We start from the raw sequence: 23,940 nt of genomic DNA on the forward strand, positions 1-23,940 counted from the left end.
TTTTTCCAGCTTCCTCCAATTTCCCCCATTTGATGCCATTACACCTGTCTTTACACCCATCGATCACACCCATTATCTGCACTCAATTTCATTGCATGTGCTTTCAGGCTTGCATACCATTCCACAATAACTTGTTGAAGTTCCTGTTCAGGGTCTGGTTGTACTGCCCAATCACCTGCATAAGGCAGCTTTGTTGATCTGTCCCCTCCAGCCAGTCTGCTAATGTAGTCTATCATCAGTATAAATACTGCTGGATTCACAGCTGAGCCCTTACACACACTTATTCTCACTCAGGACCCCTTGTTGAGGCTAAACACTGTTTGTACCTGTATCAGTCAGTCCTTGTACATAGCCTGCACCAATTCTAATAATGCTTCTGGGACTCTGAACCATCATAGGACTGTCCAAATCAGCTTTCTTGGGATCTTGTTGTACACTTTCTATAAGTTTAGGAATGCACCGTTGGACTCTCTCTCATCTCCAGTTTCTTTTATACCATCTGTCTCACTACAAACAAATCTAGATTCAAACCGCTTACTTCCCATTATCCTTTCTGCTTCTCTGCGTATTTCTTTATCAGTCACCCTCTCCATCTACTTTCATGTAGTGTGACAAGACTCTGGTACCTCTATACTGCCCACACTTGTAAATGCCCCTCCATTTGTTCTTGTAAATGGCACAAGAATGTTTCTTCTCAAGTCATCTGAGATGCATCCTTTTCTTCATTCTGAGTATCAACAGGTGCTATTTCCTCCATATTTCAGCCAACACTGATCTTATCTGCTGAGAGTTCATCTCAGACTGCTTTCACTAACTTTATTTTCCTTAGTTCTGTTCATACTTCTTCCAGAGTAAGCTCTTCTTTTTCTTTCATCTAAGACTTCTGGCACAGTACAGCTTCTGTCAGGGTTTCATCATTCAAAAGCTACTGAAAGCACTCCTTCAAGATGCCCCTTGAGGTCCCCTGGCCTGGTGAGCAGATAGCTGCTAGCATCTTTTATGAATGGTGTCATTTCACTAGATTCTTTATCCTTCTGTCTTTGTCTTTCAACATGAAAAAGTTTCTTTCTGCCATCTGTTGTGTCACTTTCTAGAAGCTGCTAGAGAGCCTCTGATGCCTTTGTTCTTTGTTCCAGCTCTCTAAACTTTTTTGTTACCCAACCAGTATTCCTTCTTAGGCTAATCCATCTTTTCTTTCTCCCACTGTTCCTTCTGATAACCTCCTGGACTTCCACATTCCAACACCAGTTTTCCTTATGTACTTTATTAGACAAATATCTGTTTTACAGTCATCATACATGTTGTTTTGAGATGCTGCCATTTCCTTTACTCCACCTTACTTCCTCTTTTTCCTGAAGAGGTGCTAAAGTTCTGAATACTTCCTTGAATTTTTGTACTTTCACTTCAGTCAACTTCTGTCACGTATCTTTAAGGCCTTCTCTGATTACTGCTTGTAGGTGGTTTATGCTGCTGGCCAACAGTTTTACTAGGGATGACTTTTAAATCTCTGATTCTACTCTAGTGCTCCTTCCTTACTATGTATACCTATAATGCATGTCGACCTCTCCTGTATGGGATCTTGCGGTTGAATCTCTGGAGGAATCATATGCTGGCTGCCATTTTCCATTCAGAAGTCAAGAATGGCCTCTCCTTTATTCCTGTTGATCCATCTATGTAGACCCAGGTGATCCTCATATGTTGTTCTAAATGTCTCAATGGTCCCTTATTGTCAACACCAACTCATTTTGTCAAGGTCCTGCAAATGCTGTCCAAATACACTTTTCCTTGCCACTACAACCCTGCCAAGGGAATAGGGCATTATCCATAATTATAGCCTATCTTTACATTAGAGTCATGGCCTATCCCAAATTCTGATGCCATCCCTTACTGATATGTGAAAACTTTCCCATACTACAATTCCCACATCATTTCTAATCTGTCCTCTTTGATACTGAGGCAAGTGGCTTTGCTGCACTGTCCTTCCACCTTGTTTCCTGGAAGCACCGGATGTCATGTTTCCCCTTACTATCATGGCATCAACTTTCAAGCTGCATCAGACCAATAAACCTATATTCAGTGTGGCAATCATTAGTTAATTTTTAGCAGGTTGGTCGGATTTGCATCATATTTTGCTCAATTAAGTTATCCCAGATAACCCAGACTGAGCAACTAGACACCAGTCAGCCAATATTTTACTGACCCATCGTTGTTGGGCTCTATGGCAGGCAGACACTGGTCAAAATGGGGACACAGACCCCTCCCACCACTTGCATGGGTCCTTGGTCTAGACTGAATAGGCTGGATCCTCAACCCACTTACTACTGACAAACACCCATGTCAATTTTTGGCAACATCACTCAAACGTAAGCAAATCACCTACAGCCAATTTTTATATTGTTGATAGGCTAATCCTGAGAAAAGCAGGCAGTTTGTGATGCATGCTTTCCTACTCAGAGGATTCTTCGCACCACTGCTGATAGCTAGAGTAGCTGATTTACACAACTCTTCCCCAGTACAGGGTTGAAATTTGTCCTTTAAAAGGTATCAGAGTTTGGTACACTTCTTTCAGTTCATTTAAACTGACTAAAAAAGATATTGAATGATGAGACCCGTTTCCTTGCACTTATAAGATGCTGAATGGATTTACCAAGCACAATCCTAGGAATGTGCTGTTAAACATCCACATGGTGTCATTCAAACAGACAAGCTAGCTATAAGACTGATGTCTATTACTTACTGTAACAGCAATATTGTACTGGAAAAGCCATAATATTGTAAACAGGTCTGTGCTATGCCAGGCATGATATGTTTCAGGGTGGTAAGACAAAATAAACTCTTTAATTATAAGGTACCATTTCCAAAAGGAACAGCAGTTTATCCAGAACATTTATAACCCCAAAAGGAAGACAATACTCTTGCTGAAATTAAGACAGAAAACTATTCTCTTCTTTTGCAGCTTTCTTCTTTTTATGCAAAGCACAGTGGCTGTAGAATCTTGTATTTTAGATTAAGACTGGAATAACGCAAATAACCTTAATTAGCATAAAAAGCATTTATATGTTGAGATACAGTGCTCTAATAACATTTCCTCTATCTAAATATTTTATAGTTGGAACTAAATCTAGATTTGAAACACTACTAGTCTTAATAAGTAAATGCAGATGATATGATAAACCCCCAAGAATACGTCTTTAAATATCTGCATATATAAAGTATATCTAATTAAATATAATTTCCTTTGGGATGCTTTAGTTTTCAAATGAATACATTATTATGCAAGCTGTTAATACCATATCCTGACAAAAGTTTTGTATGAACCAAATATTACTGCTGTGTCTACAAGCAGCGAGTACAGCAATGGGCCTGAAAGAATAGCTAGATTGTTACTCTAAAGTAACCATGACAGTCTAGGTTCGTGAAAAGACTGTAAACTGTAAGGTGCTTCAAGAATCTTACCTGACCAATATGTAAAGTAAAAAGATAAAAGAAAAAAAATGGAAAAAATGGAAAAAATGGAAAAAAGGCAAGAATTACTATCCACGTGGTTTCTATTAGTATGTCAGAAGTGATGTCTAATTTTTGGGGGGCTTTTTCCATGGTTGCATGAGCTAAGTCTTAGGAAGAGGGGGCTGCAACGAAAAAACTATTCCATATGGGGGTGCAGGAAGGGTGAGGGTTATGAAATATGCTCTGCAACCAGTTTTTAAAAAGTACAGTTTTGTACCTACCATAAATGTAGATGTTCGAAGATCCACATTGCTGCAGTCCTTACACTTGGGTAGTCCGCTGTCCTCGGTCGGCCCGAATATCAAGTATAAGGCTGACGTCGGTCAAGGCGCACAAGACTGACCTCAGGACATCAGGGTATAAATGCGCATGACCGACGTCATATCCTCAGTCTTTTCTTGCCCCAGATGTCAGAAGACCCCAAAAAGAAAGGTCAAAACCAAAAGACAGCAAACAACCAACCAACCACCCTTGCACCAATAATATGTACAATATATACAATATACACAATATTTACAACCCAACCCACACAACCACCTCTAACTACAGAGGGAAGGAGGGAGGGTTGACTGCAGCAATGTGGATCTTGAACATCTACATTTATGGTAGGTACAAAACTGTACTATGTTCTTCATCTCACATTGCTGCAGTCCTTACACTTGGGTAGAATCCCAAAGCAGAGGTAAGGGAGGATGGCAAAACTATAAAGCAGCAGGAGCTGCCAAAATGCCCTGTAAAATAGCAGTGGCAAAACCAGCCCTAGATTTAGAGTAAAGTGGAAGGTGATAATGCTTAGAGAAAGTATGCACTGAACTCCAAGTAGCTGCCTCCAAAATATCTTTAGTTGCCACCCCTTAAAAAGCTGTTGAAGTGGCAGTAGCCCTAGTGGAATGAGGCCTAATCCCAGCTGGAATCTCCTTACCATGATGGGAATAACAGAAAGCAATGCAAAACCCAATCCACTTAGAAATAGTTTGTTTTGACACAGGCTTGCCCTGAGAACTCAAAGCAAAAGAAACAAATAACTGCTGAGACTGCCTGAACCCTTTAGTTCTGCTCAAATAATATCGCAACTGCCTGTGTACATCTAAAGTGTGCAAAATCTTTTCCCCTTTATTTTGGGGATTTGCATAAAAAGTAGGCAAATGAATAGTTTGGTTTAAAGCCACACTAGAAACCACTTTAGGCATAAAGGAAGGATTAGGATACCCTATCCTTATGGAAAATTAAGAAAGGCTCAACTGCCATAAGGGCCTGTAATTCAGAAACCCTTCTTGCAGAGGTAATGGCCAACAAAAAAGCAGTCTTCCATGATAAATATTTCAACTCGGCAGTAGCTGCAGGCTCAAAAGGTTGTAGAGTGAGTTTCTCCAACACAAAATTGAGATCCCAAGCAGGAGTAGGAGCTCTACGTGGGGGTCTTATATTCTTTGCCCTCTAAGAAATTGCTTGAACAAAGGATGAGAAAACAATGGTGGGTCACAGTCATAGTGAGCCGAAATTGCTGCAGCATGAACCTTAATAGAAGAGAAGGACAAACCTTTGTCCAGTAACTCAGTAAGATATTGAAGATCCACACTTAAATTAGGCTCAGAAACATCAAATTCCTTTGCTGCACTCCAAAATAAAAATCTCTTCCATTTATCTGCATTACACTTTCCTTGTACTAGGCCTCCTGGCTTCCAAAATAACATTCAAAACTTGCTGTGGAAGTTGAGACCCTCCAGGGTTCAAAACAGAATATGCCAGGCTGTTAGGTGAAGAGAGTGAAGTTTGACATTGAGTAAATGACTGTTCTCCTGAGACAGTAGGTGTGGAATCAAGGCAAAGGCCATGGAGGCTCCTGCACCAGACTTCTCAGTAAAGGGTACCAGTGCTGTCGAGGCCAATCTGGAGCTATTAAAATCATCTTTGGCTTGTCCTGTCTGACCTTTAGGAGTACCTTTGGGAGGAGAGGCAGAGGTGGAAAGGCATACACATGAAGATTGCTCCAATTGAAAGAAAGAGCATCCACTTTCCAGGCTGTGGGATGAAACCTTTTGTGCAAAACTTTGGCAGCTGGTAGTTTAGTGGAGAAGCGAACAGATCTATGTCTGGAGTTCCCATGACACTGTCAATTTCTGAAATACATGAGGATCCAATTTCCACTCGTGGGGATCCATAATTCGACTGCTCAACACATCTGCTAAGGAGTTCTGTGCTCCGGCAGAAACCTTGCCTGAAGATTTAGCTGTAAACTGAGAGCAGTCTCCCACAAAATCATTGCTTGCCTGCATAGAGGATAAGAATGTGTTCCCCTTGCTTGTTGATGTACCACATGACAGTTGTGTTGTCTGTTAGAATCAACACCTGCCCTGGAAGAAGTAAATCCTTGAAAGCTATTAATGCAAATTGGACTGCTAACATCTCCTTCAAGTTGATATGTAGATGTTGTAGTCTGGTAGGCCACGTGTCTTGTATCCACTTTCCATTTAGATGAGCTCCCCAAGCTTTGTCTGAGGCATCTGTCGTTAAAATCTGACTCGCCTCTGGCCGGGTCACAGAGAGTCCCTTGTTTAGGTGACATTCCTGAGCCCACCACAAAAATTCCTTTTGAATGCAAGGTATTATCTGAATGACAGTGTCCAAATCCTGGCAGTGCTGTGTCCATACATTTTTGAGATACCATTGTAACTTCCTCATATGCAGTCTGGCATTGGGAAGCACCAGAATACAAGATGCCATGAACCCCAAGGCTTGAAGGACTGTCCTTGCAGTCAGCCTGGACTGATGAGACAATTGATGGAAGTAAAGGGAAAGATTCTTTTTGTTTGTCCGGGGTCAAAAGGCCATCTGGGATGCTGTATTCAGTCTTACACCCAGAAAGCACATGTCCTGAGAGGGTACTAGACTGGACTTTATTTCGTTCACAGAATACCCCAGGCATCTTAGCACTGCTATCACATATTGCAAATGATGAAGAAGTTCGTCCCTTTCTTGAGCCAGCATCAGGCAATCGTCCAAATAAGGATAAATCTGTATTCCTTTTAGCCTGAAGAAAGCTATCACTGGAGCCAGAACTTTCGTGAACACTCTGGGCGCAGTAGATAAGCCAAAGGGCAATGCAGAGAACTGATAATGAGAAGTCCCAGCCCAAAAACGCAGATACTTCCTGCAACTTAGTCTGATAGGAACATGAAGGTAAGCCTCCTTGAGATCCAGAGTTACCATCCAGTGATCTTTGCCCAGCAGAGGTAAAAGCTGTTGTAACGTCAACATTTTGAACTTGGGAATGTCCAGATAAGTGTTGAGGATAGATAAATCCAAAATTGGTCTCCACGTGTTCCCCTTCTTTGGTACTAGGAACAGGCGAGAATAAAATCCTAGGCCCACTTCTGGCAGAGGGACCGGCTGTATGGCCCCTGTTTGAAGTAGCAGAGAAATTTGTTTGTGAGCCTCTATTCTTTGTTGAGGAGGAACGTCTGGCATGCCTTTGAAAGGAGGCAAGGTATGGAAATAAAACTTGTAACCTTGGTGTATGATATCCAATACCCATCTGTCTTGGGTAATTAAACTCCAATTTTCCTTGAAAAGTGCCAACCTTCCTCCCAAAGGTGCTGCCAGACGAGAAGGCTCTGGCAGCTGAAAAGGTAGGTCATTGGGCCTGTTTACGAAAGGACTGACCCCTGCCCTCACCAAGACTGTGCAGGAGAACTCCCTGTTCTAGGCCTGAAAGAGCCCTGAGCTCTGCCCCTACCACGCCTAGATCTACCCCTAGACTGGGAATCATAAGAAGGATACGTCCACCCCTTGGTAGGCCAATTCCTACTAAACTTCGAGGCTGAACCTGCAAAAAATCTTTAACAGTCTGCATAGACTTAGCCTTGTCTTCCATTTTCTTTAAGACTGCCTCCACAGGTGAACCAAACAACACATCAGACTGTAAAGGAGCATCTAAAATCCTTGTCTTAACATGGTCAGATAAATTCTGATCCCTCAGCCAGGCGTGCCTGCGAAGAACTGACCCAGTGGCAGCCACCCTAGACGAGGCCTGTACAGCATCAAAACCACATTGCAAGGAATGCTTACCCACCTGTTCAGAAACATGTACCAAATCCTGTAATTCCTTGCACTCAATACCTTCCGCCAGAGCATCTACCTTAGACTTCAATTGAGAAAGTAGATAGTTTTGGTATTTCAACATGTGAAACTGGCAATTCAATGCCCTCATAGCTAAGGTGGAAGAAGTATAGACTTTCTTTCCCCATCTATCCAAAGCCCTGGCCTCTTTATCTGGAGGAACCGGATTTTTTTACAACAGAAGCCTTGACACCCTTAGGCCCTTGACTCACAGTTTCTGGGTCCGCCCTAGGACTCTTAAAAAGATATTTATGAGCTTCAGGCACCCTGTAATACCTATCCGGTTTAACAGGAGCAGGAGGCAAAGAATCAGGATTAAGAGCAGCCTCTGCAAACACATCTTCCACAACATCCAGAACAGGAGGTATAGCCAAAGGCCTATGCTGGGGTAAAACAAAAATTCCCTAAGCCTTTTCCTGGAATCAGAGAAGTCCTGACCTTCCCACTTAAAATGTTCCCTCATGGAATGAAGAGTCTCTGAAAAAGAAAAATCCTCTGGAGGAGAAGCAGAAGGAGTAGAATCATCCACATCAGAATCAGAATAAGGAGAATACTCCTGCAAGTCTTCAGTCAAGACTCTGAAACATCCGAAGCCTGCTCAAAACTCCCCAACTCTGGTTCCACCCTAGGCCTCTTATCAGGAGGGGGCAAAGAACCTCTAATTAAAGTAATTAAATCTTCTGCCATTTTAAGCATGTGCTTCTTGGGCACAGATCCTGATGAACTAGGAGTGACACCAACAGAAGCTAAACCTGGCCTGCCTCTGGGAGAAGCCTTGGAAACAGAAGGAGAGGGCCTAACCACCCTAGGAAGGGAGGGGAGTACAGTAACCTGAGAAGCCCCTTCAGCCTGACCTGCCTCCTGAGAGGCCACATCCTGCAATAACAAAGTCTCCCCCTGGGACTCCAGAGAAACCTCCGGCGGAACCCCCGGTTCCACCGACACCTCCAAAGAACCGGCGTCCGGTACGGACGACTCTTCTTGCCTGGGCTTAGCTGCTTTGTCTTTGCGCTTCTTCGAAGCGGGCGCCGGAGCATCCGACGGCATATTATAATTGCACCGCTTCCCGAAGACTAACCTGGCACAATCTAACCTTCGCTTAATAGTGCGCTTATTAAACCTAGCACAAAAGCGACACCCAACAACGTCGTGCTCAGGCCCCAAACAAGGAATACACAAAGTATGATAATCTCTATGCGGTATCTGTTTCCCACAAGAAATACAGTTATTCACTTTTTCTGACATCCGGTAAACCACTGAGGCAAGAAAAAACTAAAATATTCCCCAACGGGGTACTTAGCCAACTTTGACTCGGTCTGAAACTCCAAATTCGAAAAATTTCAGAATGCCGATCGGCACTTGCAACGCTGCTTCTGCATCGGACCATGCGGCAAAAAAGACTGAGGATATGACGTCGGTCATGCGCATTTGTACCCTGACGTCCTGAGGTCAGTCTTGTGCGCCTTGACCGACGTCAGCCTTATACTTTGATATTCGGGCCGACCGAGGACAGCGGACTACCCAAGTGTAAGGACTGCAGCAATGTGAGATGAAGAACATCGTGAAATGCAATACATGCACATGCTCAGGTATTCTTCTGAAATTATATAATAGATCAGCAAACTTTGTTTTTAGGTGAAATACAGATAAGACAGGAATACTGTATATAATTATATACACCAACTCCTTTAATTACAAATTAGTTTGTTGTCAGGATGAATGCAATTGCTAAAATGAATTTGTATCCATGACTAATGATGTAAAAGAACTGCACTCTTACAGGATCATAGGAGATTACTAGGCTATCGACCCAGAGGTCATTTTACGTCTAGCCGTTTCATCCCAATGTAATACCATAGAAATGCTACTCAATATCCAAGACTGCATTTCGTGATGACTGCACACTTCCAGCAGGGTTGTAGGCACCATCCCCAGTAAGAATTTACAGTGAATTGGTAGCTTGCTCCAAAGTGGAAAAAGCAAAATTTCACCACGTAGAAGAGCAAAAATTAGCAGCGAAGGATGAGAACCACAGGTGCAAAATCCAGTAAAATACAGTTTATTGGTAAGCACTTTTGTCAGGTTTAAAATTACCAAATTTCTTCACATGCCATTTTACAAACATGCCCACCCATTTACACCAGTGTCATAACTACCAGCAGCCAATGACATCACGTAAACACCCCCACATGATGCATTTAAAAATTCAGTTACCTACAAGTTTAAAAGAATACATGTTCCTTAAAGAGATATTCACAGCAATACTAATTTTGCATTACAACCATCTACCATTTGAATTTATACATTACACCACATTTCTAGTATTAAAGAATGTAATTCTTTCTATCATAGGCTTTTAATTTAAGGGCTAAAAACCTCAATGGTACCAGATAACATCCCAGACTGCTTACTAAGCAATCTACAACAGGACGTAGTGGACCAAATTAGCATAATCTTTAACCATAGCCTGAAAACTGGCTTTGTTCTAGCAGAGTGGGAACTACAGACCTATAAGTCTAACCAGTCTTATCAGCACGGCCATGGAAAGAATCATCATGAACCTTAAAAAGGACAAAGGTGAGCTTCAAACTCTAGACCCAACCCAATTTGGCTAGAAGACTTCTTCTGGAAAGTCACCAAATCCCTGAATGAAGGTAAGACTGCATACTGCCTATCTTGATCTGGCCAAAGGATTTGACACAATCCCCCACTTGGGTATCACTGAGAAATTCTCCTAGTTAGCCAACTGGCTCACCGACAAAACACAACGTCAAAAGTTGGTGACTCAAGCTCTACCAGAAGAGCCTTCACTAATGGCAAACCACAAGGATCTGTGCTGGGCACTTTACTGTTTGGAATCTATTTCTCAGAAGGCCAGGCTTAAGTATACGGCATTTGTTTACTAAGCTTGCTGATGATTGCCACCTGGGTGCAATCACTGAGAACACTGATTTTGTTAACATATCACATGAGGGGCTAGCACAGACAAATAATTGGTACCGAAGCCACATGGTCTGAAAATCAATGCAAAAAAGTGCCATTATTTTTGCATTTTGCAAAGTGGAATTCCCTGCTAATTACAGCACTGACAACACCCCCAAGCTCAATCCCAGTGGTGCAAGACCTGGAAACACAGGTAGATAGCAATCTGAACTTTAACCTCCAAGTTTCCACAGTTGTAAGGAAAGCCTTCTATGTTGTGCACCTTATAAGTCAAGCCACTATATCTATGTCTGAGGATGTTATTAGAACACTGTACTCGATCCTCATCAGAACACAATGCTCCCTTTTTGCATGTACCTCCTGCAGCAGCTGGAGAGACCACAGGGGTTTCTCAAAAAGAAAATACAAACCATGCCATGATGTACATGGAGAGACTGAAAGTCCTGTCACTAGGCTGAGGTGACTTGTGCCTGGCCTACACGCCACTCTCTGACCCTGCCCTGATGAAAATGCTGCACATCTGCAAATCTAATGGAACAAGAGTCACTCACTCTAGGAATCTTAACCTAGCCTGTGATATTAATAGAACATGTTTGAGAGCAACTATAACTGATAACATAAGCAGAGTCTGGTGAGAGGAAGATGGTAACAGCAGTGTCTGACATGCTAGTGTAAAATGCTCTAATGTCAAGCAAGTGCACCCACACACACACATCAGCTGACTGCAATGAGAACAGAATCCCTACCCAAGTATACAGACTAGACATCTCCATATTTAACGCAAGTCACACAGCAAAAGTCTGACATGGAGAGTGTCACACAACAATTTACAACTGATGACATCAGCAGTGTCTGGTGAGAGGAAGGTGGTAATAGCAGTATCCCACATGCTAGTGTAAAATGCCCTCTCTAATATCAAGCAAGTACACACACACACCAGTTGACTGCAGTAAGATTAAAACCCCTACCTAAGTACACAGACTAGAGAACTCAGTAGTTCATGAAAGTGTCACTGCACAAGTCAGATTTTCACAAGGACAATTTATAGTGGATGACATCAGCACTGGATGTTGGAGAGATGATGCTGGGAGGACTGCATGAAATGGATGTGTAGGGCATGTGCAACTGCAAAAATATTAGTAGTCCATGGGAATGTAGTGGCAACTGCAGGATACACAAATATGCTCTTCTGACTAGACACACAGACACACACACACTCACCAGTTGACTGCAGTGAGATTAGAACCCCTACCTAAGTACATGGACTAGAGAACTCAGTACTTTACACAAGCACCACAGCACAAGTCTGACTTGTACAAGGCTGCAGAACAATTTATACTGGATGATGACTTCAGCGTTGGATGTCAGAGAGTAGATGTTGAGAGGCCTGCATGAAATGGATAGCTAACCATGTCCAGCTGTCAAGATATTTAAGTCCTGCATGTTACCAGACTGATGAGTGTGCAATGTGCAGTATTTGCTGTTGCGTTTCCAGTATGCAGGTGTACTTTAAGAGAGAGCATTACAAACTAAATGCAAAACAGCTGTCCACATTACTACAAGTATTGGAAAATGTGAATGTGTATTGTCATTATAAAGATGTGCATGGTATATAAGAAAGCATTTATTAATTATTTATCTACTGTAGTTGATATATTTGGGAACAAGTACTGAGATACCAAGTTTGCAGTGGATGGGGAAGGTATCAGATGGCTGTAGTGTAAATGTGTGTTCTTTTCTTATACAGTGCATTCCTTTTGTTTGTGTTTTTACATGTACTTTCATGGGCTGAAGAATAAATGGACAGTACACCAAAATAATACATACTATGGTACACTTTCTATAGCACACCACTGAGCAGTTGTTTTGGGCAGACAATGGCACTATCTGCACATGTGAGATGCATATTTCTAATGTTTTTCCTATTTGCATATAGTTACGCGCAGAGTAAATGCAAGCTTCATTGCTACAATTATGAGAGTTCTCAGTATTGAGTGTATGAAACAGCTGACTGTCACAGCAGCTATAAATGCACTGACATTGCTTTTGGAGCCCAGATGACAAAGTTCAAATGCAGATGTATGTAATTGTTTTAAATAAGTATTGATGATGCAGTGAAATAATTATTTATAGTACACTGACTGTGTTGTTATGTGTTATCTTAGAGCAATGTGTTCAAGCAGCATTGTGCCAAGGTAACAGTACCACTGAAGAGCCATTCACAGTCGCCTGGCATTGGCATGTAATGCCAAACTCCGTGCCAACACAGAGGCCACATAGTGAAAGCCTCCATTGCTTTTTTTTTGTTACTTACGTGTGTTGTGTCATTCTAGATTTTGACCAGATTTAAAGGTGTTAAAATGTTGTAGTTAGGAAAGGGGTGAAATGGGAGGCAAACAGGGGGAAGAACAAAGGAAAGAAATTTAGGAATGTGCAGGAGGGAGGTAGGAAAGAACCATAGCTATCCGCTTCTTCAACAGTGTAAAATGAAAATACATAAATAATATTGGCTAAATTTGTACTGTCACCTCAACACAGATGGGTGACAACATAATCATGTTTTATAGCCAAATGGATCAAATCAAGTGCATCAAGAAGACATGTGCAAAGTGGAGAGCTATGTATGGGACAATATTTGTTTGTGGGACAGTTTTTTTTTTTACTTCAGTAATAGAGGAATGCTGGGTAAGGGACATATGTATTTCTGGGTCAGATAAGTAGGGTAGGTGTGCAAGTAGATGCAAACAAACAAGACAAGACATGGGAATGATGAAGGACACAATAGGTTGGTGGGCAACATGATTGGGGTTAGGGAGTGGACAACAGAAGCCCATGCCTGTCAAACATGGGGACACTGAGAATCTAGTCCTCACCCACAGGACTGTCATCACCATCCCCTTATTCTGCTGGCTGCTGAAGTGTTTGGCATCTCCTCTTACAGACCATAAGGGAGAGCAGCCTCTTGATTCAGCGTAGGCATGTACCAGTAGTGCTGTGCACAACCCTATTCACTAACCCTAGCATCTCCTGGTAGGTTATAAAATCTCTACCCCAGCCAGTATTCCCAGAGTGTACCAAAACACCAGCTGCCAGGGTAGTGCTACCTGAGGGTGAAGGTAGTGCTGGGGAAGCAGAATCAGTACTGCCAAGTTGGGTCCCAGATATGCTATAAGTCAGTGACACAGCTGCTGGAGCAGGGGCAGACTGAGCCACTGGGGATGGCCTAACCCCTTGTGCTGTAAAGCATTTAGTGATTTCTTAGAGATGGATGACATGGAAACATTTTGATGACAAAAAGAGATAAAATTAGTGCCATCACATGTCACATCCAATGCAATATCACAATAATAAAAGTACTTTATCTAAAATTTTACATTTAAGTATACTTCTTAACAACTAGAAACTATAAATTAAGGATTGCTCAAATCAATCCTTGCAATATGCTTGGTCCAATTATACAGATTAAGTTAACAGTAGAGTATTAAATTAATTTATGTAACATTTTTAAAGAACTGCACTGTTTTATACTTGTTTCTTGTATTTGAACCCACAACATCCGACTACAGTCTTACACTTGACTCTTACAGTTGGTTTGTTCTACAGACAAAAGCATGCATGCTTGCTTTTAGTAAAGATATGCATGCTTACTTTGTTACAACTGTACAGAAAAGAAAAAAAATAATTTAAAAACTACAATAATACTTCTCTTGTGCTACATACATACCCATTGCTTTCTTCAGTCTCTCTAGATGCTCAGCATGGGCTTCTCTACTCGCAGTAATCTTTATATTACCTGCAGAATGAAGAGAAGACAACAGAAGAGCATTGTGCATACCAGTCTTCTCTGTATGTAACTTTCTATCTATTATAAATTATTTTTATTTGCATATTTACACAATTGTGGGATGTTAGTGGTTCTGCTTGAGTACATCCCTCTTGTGCCTTTTCAGGTCACTAAAGTGATGTCTACATTGTTCTCCAGTGCATGGAATGCCAGGTGCACTGGAGATAGCCTTGGCCAGACTACTCCAAGTTTCAGACTTGTACTGGGAGCTAATATAGTCCCTCTGAAAAAGCCTTTGGCCATGGCACTTTACAAGGAGTCCAAAAGATTCCGGACTCCTCAACACCCCATCTCTGCACCCTAAATTGGGCGCCTTTTCTTCTACCACCAGATATGTCTAACCAGTGAAAATAGCAATAGCTAATAATGATTTCCTCCTAATACCTATTAACATGTTTACTGGTAGTGCGCAAACTCGGACAATGCTTACCACATTTGCTCGATGTTAAGTTGAAAGCAACAGTGTCAAACAGAGAGGAAAACAGTTTAAATGGCAAGATTAACATGAGAGTTGGCACTAGTTTGAGGGTTGTCTGCTACTGGAACTGTTAGGTGATTTCATTTTCTAGACATGTACTGGAGGCATACATTACATGACTGGCTTCATACATTAATAAAATAGATTTTTACAATGTGGGATCCAAACGTATGCATAAGAGACAAAATGTTTTCTTTCACAGTGGTGACTTTCCCTCTTTGCCACAGAAGAAGTGCTTCTCAGACACAGTCATGAATTATATACAAATACACATGACAGATTGAGGGGTTAACCATGTGTGTGTGACCTGACAAGGTCCTGGTTTATGTATTCATGTGTGTATGAGTCTCGAAGTATAATTACAGAAGCATAGTAGTCAGTAAACCCTCACTCATACATATAATTCAAATGAGCTCCACTGCTATACATACTTAATTATAATTACATTTTAACTTTTTGTGTGAAACTTAATATAAAATGAAGTGGAACAGAAATATTTGGAATTTCCTGCATTAGAACCCAAGACCATTTATACTGCAGCCCTACACTTACACCTGCTGCAGCAGGAATACTTAAACAACAGTTGCATATTTTCCTATTCATTAACTACTGTGAGTGTGTTAACACTATGTGCTAATCGCAGTGCAACACTGCTAAGGGTGCTTGCGCAGTGCCCAACATGCTTGATAGAATGTACCCATTTTAAAAGTGTCTGCTTCCTCTCTGCAGGTGTTCTGGACCTGCAGGTGCTGGGGAAGGTTGCTAACTTCTACACAATGTCACTTAGCAATATTGTGCGATGGAAAGCAAAAAATGCAACAATGTATCCTTTTTGAAATCGAGAATGTCTATTCTGTCTGCAGGTGTTCTGTCTGCTAAACTTGTTTTGGCCTTGTGATTAGTGTTTATTAGGTTTCATCCTTAAAAAAACAAAGGGTGACACTTAAACCCTGATCTACAAATAGTATACACTGTGTGGATCAGCATGTTTAGCAGAAGTGCTAGACACACAAGTGAATCACAGGTATAGCTGATATATTGGTTTTCAAAGTAGTAAATTACATGACATTTATGTTTATCCATTTCCCATGTTTGCGCTAAGCCTTGCACCATGCAAATACTGGCATTAAAAAAATGAAATAAAAAAAAATCTATAAAATAAACACTACAAAATATATGCTAGTACACATGAAAGATTTTTACATAAGTCTGGATTTGAACTCTCACATCAATGAATCTTCAAAGCACCGTAAGGGTGTCTTATCCCTCTTTGCCAAAGAAACAACTTTGTTGCAGAGAATGAAAATAATTGTGCATACAAGCAAGTCCAAAATCATCCACAGTATCAACAAGACAAATGGCACTTGTATACTTGTGATTTGTTTGTGCATGTATGAATTTCAGATGTAGTGCAATGTGTGATCACACAACAATTTATGATGATTGTTGCAGGAATGCAGTTGTGTCTCATCTCTGTATGGTGTTCGTTCTTCTCTTATCTGAGCAGTAATCTGCAGTCTGTGAGGTATTTTGTGTCAATGCTCTTAAAATGTGTGACACTATTAAATGGCAACAGGCCTCTGCACAACCGTGGCCTGCTTCTCATCTTGGGACTGGTGCTAATGTTTTGCTTGTGGTAACACAAGATGCAAAGCAGCACTGTATCCCACAGGAGTGAAACTGTGGCAAGACCAGCACTAGTAATATTCAGGCCATTCATGCAACTCCCCTCTTTTCATCATTCTTGACAAGCTAATTCCTTGTTTTCCATAAGTACTGCTTGATTTGTTCCTAACTTCAGAACATCTGCTTAAATACTTCATCATTAAATTTTCAAAGTTTGCTTACTATTTTCCCCTCAAGTGTTTGGCAGTACCCTATATAGATACAGACACATTTGAGTTACATTTTTCCTGTAAAAGCATGATTGAAATTTCACCAACACCTGGTTGCACACAGGACAACTAGTTTGGAGGGACAACCACTGTCCCCAGTTACTAACTGGATACTCCTGACATTGCTTTATATTCTAACTCCAATTGTCTAATCAATAAAGAGAGAGTCTGTTGCCATGGATATGAACTTTCCCACTATCTCTGTTACCAGCTAGGTGGATATGGACATCCTGAGGCAATCCAGAAATTGCCTAATGTTTACTGACAACCAGTTAATTCTCAAGCAAGCTCACACGGTATGGGAGACATGTACTTACTCAATGTCACTGGAGGCAAAGCTCTCACATAAAAGTGCTCCTAATGTCAATAAGGCTGTCAGCAGTACACATGTTGCACCCATCACACAAAACTCAAAGCAGACATATAGACACACATATGTTGAGCCACTTAAATGTAACCTTCCTAAACCCCAAAGACCTTCTAGACAAAGTATACATAACAAATACCCTCTGCACCCCCGAATGCACTCTTTCAAATCAACACACACAGCCACATCTCATGGAGTCTCTACTTCTAAGCCCATAAGGCAAGCCACCACGTAATTAAAAATTCTGGTGATTGGAGACTCCATTGTGAGACACACTGATGTCCCTCTCACCAGGCTGAGCAAGGATAAAGTCACACTCAGTTGCTTATTAAGGGCTAGGACCCACCACATTACACATGCACTCAGGTCATTGGACCACAAGTACCAGTATGACGCAGTCATAGCCCATGAGTGGGTGTAAATGACCTGAGACATACCTGCTTAGACTATATGAAGACAGACATCATGGAGCTCTTGGAATGTGTGCCCAAGGCTGGTATGAGCCTAGCACTGAGCTGCATTTTACCTTCTCCAAGGATGATACCACAACACAAAGAATGACTGACTTTAATAACTGGCTTAGTTTCCAGTGTCATTCTAAGGGGGTGGAATATTTGTCAGCATGGAAGGAGATGGTCAACAGACAACACTGCTTTGCAAGGGATGGTCTGTACCTCTCCCCTCTAGGCTTTTGAACATTAGCTAAAACACTTTTTCCCCATAGTGCCTTTATTAGGCAATGCCAAATTGAAAGTACTTCCAACATAGCAAATCAAAACCAAGGAACTCTAAGGGTATTACTGCTAAATGCTAAGAGTCTAAACACAAAACTCCACTCCCTAGAAGCCCTCTTCACACTAGAAAATGCCAATGTCCATGCAGTCACTGAGACATGGTTTAAAGCTCTGGATAACACACCAACAGTGCTAGGTTATAGTGCTGTCCACACATTTAGACCAACTACTACACAGACAGGGTCTAGAGGTGGAGGTGTCTCAAAAATAAATATACCTCAAGGCTGGTCAAAAAGGACAATGCACTTGAGCTACAGCATGCACAAATCACCACAGGTAAAATCCAGCATACCATTTTCTTGCAAGATACAGGTCTGCTTCTATGACTCAGGAAACCCATACCAATATTTAAACTTATTGGAAACATTCAACATCCAGCCCAATAGCATATTAATGGGACACTTTAATTACCCCACTATTAACTAGAAATCCTATACAACACCAAATGTATAGGCACAAATTCCTGGAACTTGTAAGCACAAACTCCCTGGACCAGACTGTCAATACACCAACCAAGGGTACAACCACACTGGATCTTGTTCATCACTAATATGGGAGAGTGCTGCACACCCACTACTGAAATGTCTTCCCTTGTACGGTCAGACCACAAAATGGTCTCCATTGAAGTAAAAATAAATCCCAGCACCGCAGCTAACCCTGGAATATTCAGGAAGTACTCTAAGGCTAACTTTCTGCTATTAAGTGATAACCTGGCAAAATCTCAAGCCACCATAGACCCTGAGAACACTGCTGCCTATGCAGAACTGCTCACAGAAAGCCTACACAAGTGTGTTAACAGCTGCATCGAGGCAGCTGTACCCACTGGGAAGAACAACTCAACTAACTAAACAAGCCACCCCAGTGGAATCACAAAATCAATATGCTGTATAACAGAAGGAAGTAAATCATGGCAAAAATCAGGAGGTGCAGTACCCAGCAGGATAAAAGCACTCAAACTAAACACACAACTCAGAAGACAAAGACTACCAAAGCCAAATTTGAGGTAAATTTGGCCTCCCAGATCAAGGGCAAGCACAAAACATTCTTTAGCTATGTCTGCAACATCAAAGGCAATACACAGTTGTGTGCAGAGCTCATTGTAAATGGAGCCATCTATACTCGGCCAGATGATACAGCAAACCTACTGGACAACAAATTCAGCTCCAACATTATCCCCCCCCCCAACTTCCCTCAGGAAATACCATCAAATACAACCTCCCCTACTATAACTATGGAACAGGTCATTAATGTTCTCTCTCAGGCCAAGAACACTGCATCAATCGGCCCAGACAATATCCCAGGATAATGTCCAAGAAACGGAAACCACAAAACTAAGATACAAGCCACAGAGAAATCAAACCCAATGAAAACAAGATGATCTTCTAAAAGCCATTTTATTAAAAATGTACTTAAAACTAATATAAGATAATCCTGTAAGCACTTTCGTTTGAGATAGTATCCAAACTTCATAAGACATTGTTCAACAATACCATTTAGATTTAAATACTGCCACCTAGCATTTCAATGGTTGAACCTCTCATTACACTAAAATGTATCAAATATATCTGATAAAACTATGTGACACAATTTACTTAACAGTAAATATATAATGATGAGCTCTTGGATAACCATACACTTAACCAAAACTAACCTTACAATTTGCTTCGTTCTAATGCTTTAAGTTTTAATAAAGGTGTGATAGAGCTGTGTTCACTCAAACCTGGCCAGCTCTCTGCCTGTAACCTAATCTGCCATACTAATTCTTTTTTCTCTAAAACTATCATCCAAGGGACTTGTCTTCTATTTTTACATTGTCAATGACTATGCAATTAAAACTGTGTCCCAGACTTTCATGGGCATGTCTTGCAAGAGAATTACACAAGTTTACTTTCTTGATAGCATATTCATGTTCATAAATTCTCTGCACTAATTTTCTCTCTGTTTTACCTATGTAAAACCCGGAATAAGAATTGCATTGGGCAAGATAAACTACTGCTTTAGTATTACAGTTATAACCCCCCCTCTAACTTTGTATGATGTTTGCCTTACTGTAAAGGTGTTTACTGATATTTTATAACACCATCTGCATGCACCACAAAGAGTCATCCCATTCCTGCCAGTTGCAATCTGCTTGCTATTATTAGATAAAGTTTTTAAATTTCTCCCTTTTTGATATACTATTATTATTATACTATTATTATTGTTCCAGTCCTACCTTATTTTTGATATACGCATCCTCCGTCAATATAGGCCAATTTTTACCCAAAATGTACCTATCCTCAGTATATGTAGTAATGAAGGCATTCTTATAGCTCTGTGTCACCATACAGGCATTACCCATTCCAGTATAGTTTCCTCCCTTATCATGACATATTTCAGCATGATGGTTGGGGACGAATATGAATGCCACTAATAGCTATATTAAATTCTCCCTCTAAATTGACATTTTGTTCTGCCAATATTGGTTTAAAATATCCTGTTTCTCTTTTCATAATAACCTCTTCTATTAATTCTTGTAATAATAAATAAGGATACACACTCTGAGAGACCATATTTCTCAGATTCGCACATTCAAGTAAAAAATCTTGTTGTGTGGCGATCATGCATGCAACTCGAACGAGCTGTCCGTTTACCACCGTTTTTTTTATGGTAAAGATGCAAACTTGTAAAATGTAAGAAACTGTTGCAGTATGTTTCTTTCCTGTAAATTTTGGAAATCTACTATTTGTTCTATCTTTTATTAAACTGACATCTAAATATGGCATAAAATCACTGTTATTTGTTGTAAAATCTAAAAATGATGTTGTATTTTTAATATACAATAGAAACCTATCCAAGGATTCTGCCTCTCCTCTCCAAATTATACTAATATCCTGAAATCGAAAGGATGCCTTCTAAATAGCATAAAACATGATCTATAAGGTCGTCTGGAACTGCTATTTAACTGTAGCCTCCAAACAGGTTTTGTGCCTATTCATCCAACAGCAATAGTCATTCCTCTGCACAAACAGGGGGCATCTACACACCTGGAAATCTACAAACCCATAAGTCTCACTAGTCGTATATGCAAAAACGTGGAAGGAATTATCATGGAAATGTTCAATAATGATATAGTAAACCTCCAGAAAGTGGACCCAACCCTGTTTGGTTTCATCAAGGGCAGAGTCATGCCTACTCAACCTGGTAGAATTCTTTGAGAAGGTCATCAAAGCAATGGATGATGGCAAAATGGTTCACACTGCCTACCATAATCTGGCTAAGACATTTGACACAATACCCCACTCTGCCATTGTTGACAAACTCAAGAAGTTAGGTACAAACACTATGTCACCTGGTGGATAGCCAACTGGCTCATAGACAGGACCCAGGATGTTAGAATTTGGGAGTCCACGTCTACAAAGAGGACAGGCACAAGTGTAGTACCTCAGTGATCGGTCCTTGGACTGCTTCTTTTTGGCATTTACTTAAGTTAAGGCCAATGTCAATGGTCTTTAGCTGTCTAAATTTGCAGATGATTGCAAATTAGGAGCTGCCATTGAATCCCACACTGAGACAAATCTTCTCCAGGAAGGGCTGACACATACAAACAACTGGTCTCAGAGCCATGGACTAAATAATAATAATAGTATCCTTCAGGAAGTCATCCACCGTGGTAACTATCATACTGACAACACACCTCTTAAAGATGAGTCAGTAGTCTGGGACTTAGGAACACACAGACAGTAATCTAGCCTTTGACTATTACGTGTCTACAGTAGTGAGGAAATCTTTCTATGTTGCACAACTTCCAAACAAAGGTATGGCATCTAGGTCTAACAAAGTCATTGTTCCACTGTTTTTGGCATTCATCAGACCTATCACTGAGTACAATGTGCCTTTTGGTAAGTACCTAAGCAGGCAAATCCAACAACTATAATGTCCACAAAGGTTCCTCATTAAAAGAGTATAGGGTTTGAGTAAAATGTCCTATGCAGACCGCCTTAAGGCCATGTCCTTGTATTCTCTCCCCTACAGGATGTTAAGGTGAGATCTATGCTTGGCATTCAGGCATTGTCAGACCTTACTCTGATGTACCTCCTGCATATCCACAAAATAAACAGCACCATAATTATCCTTTCTAAAGACTTAAACCTCACCTGTGATATAAACAGGACCTGCTGGAGACACAGGTATGTATTCCAGTGGCTACACTGTCCCTGGAACAGGCTCCTCATCCATGCGAAGCAGAGTTCCTCCCTAGCCCAATTCAAGCGCAACTTGGACAATTGGATGGGGAACAGGAAATTCATCCCTGGCTTGACACTCCAATGGACCCAGGCAACCTTGCAAATGGTTCATCTCCCAGGCCCCTTCTTGTAAATGTTTTGTCTCAAAAACCCCTGCATACACTTATCAAAGGTACCAGAACTTGTCAGAGATTTGGGAGGCATGGTTAGGCTTAAAAAGATCCTTGTAGTTGTTAGCCTAGTAAATACACCTAGTAACCTAAATGCAGGGGAGATTGGATGTTACTTAACAGAAACTGTGAAATGTGTGCTACTTATTTACATTTAAAATGTTGATACAATTACTTCAACACTTTGTAAGTCTAACCTGGCTGACACACCCACTGGAAGTAAGGGAGTCTAAATTGCTGTTGTGTTTTCCTTCTCCCTACCAGCAATCATTCACAGTTGCAATCCATTAGCAACAAACATTGAGGGAGTACCTGCACTATGTTTACATCTGCAACACAGAGCCAAGAATTTGGGATTCAGTAATTCTAATGAGGTCACACCTCATTTGCATATTCACTGAGCTCATAGGCCTGAATCTACACTATACAAATGTAAAGGTGTAGCTAGGGAAACTGAAGGAGAGGAAATTTGTTTATGTGGACAACACAGAAGATGACTGATATTACTTTGGCTTTATCTGCACAGAAGACTACTGATCTTGATAAGGTATCATTGCATTTTTCAATTATAAACTGGATATGCTCAGGTCTCACTTAGAAAAATATTTATATATATGCTACTTTTATCTGTTTGCACTTCCTAGAAGTCTACTGATGGCACAGGGATTTTGTCAAGGCATTTTACTTTCTCAGATGCAAAGCCTTATTAAAAAGAAGTTATGTACTCACCATAACATTCAATCTATGTTGTCCATTTTCATTCTTCTTCAACCTTTGGGTTCAGATCTGATCCTTGGATCTGACTCGGCTGTCTGAAAGCTCATGGTGATCACAAAACCTGTCTAGCAACTGCCTTATCCACAATGCAACTCCCTCAATTACATCAGATCTTGTTTGCTAGAAAGAATGAAGAAAAAAAGAAATAAGAATATGAGACCATATCCAGAGCTGTACAGCTAAGAAGTGCCCAACTTAGAATCAACACTAGCTCTTCCAGGGGACCTAGGGCAGGTGGTTGGTGGGAGAGGTGTTGAGGAAGAATAAAAATGGACAACACAGATGGAATGTTCTGGTGAGTACATAACTTCTTTATTTGATGTAGTCATTTTTCACTGTTTGGGACAGAGTCAGCAGCTACCTAAAATCCTGGGAGGACTCGAAGAAGAATATTCCTGAGCACCAATGAACAAAATACAGCTATGTCCTGAGATTAGGTCCAACTTGTAATGAGTCACAAAAGTGTGGGGAAAAGCCCACGTTGCTGTTGCGCAAATGTCATTCAAGGAAGCTCTGTATTGGAAAGCAAAAGATGTAGCCATGGCTCTAGTTGAATGAGCATGTAATGGTTTTGGTAAGGTCATGCCTAATTTATTATAAATAAACAAAGTGCAGTCATTCAACCATTTGGACAATGTTATCTTGGTGACACGCTTTCCGGGTTTAATGTCAGAGAAGGAAACAAATAACTGATATGACTTCCTGAAACTTTAAGTTATGTACTTACCATAACTTTAGATGTATGGGATCCATCTCGCCTACATTCTGTACAGATGGGTTCAGAGCCGATCCTCGGCTCCGACTCGGCACGCTATACTAT

General features: G+C 40.9%; 1 protein-coding gene across 1 annotated transcript in view; it reads right to left on the reverse strand.

The window, feature by feature from the left end:
- OCRL (OCRL inositol polyphosphate-5-phosphatase) overlaps nucleotides 1–23,940 on the reverse strand; it is a 2,544,778-nt gene that overhangs the window by 398,551 nt on the left and 2,122,287 nt on the right. The gene's annotated exons all lie outside the window — the stretch shown is intronic.

The sequence above is a fragment of the Protopterus annectens genome, chromosome 15.part0 (assembly GCF_019279795.1).
Source record: "Protopterus annectens isolate FY-2018-M chromosome 15.part0, PAN1.0, whole genome shotgun sequence".
NCBI lineage: Eukaryota > Metazoa > Chordata > Ceratodontiformes > Protopteridae > Protopterus > Protopterus annectens.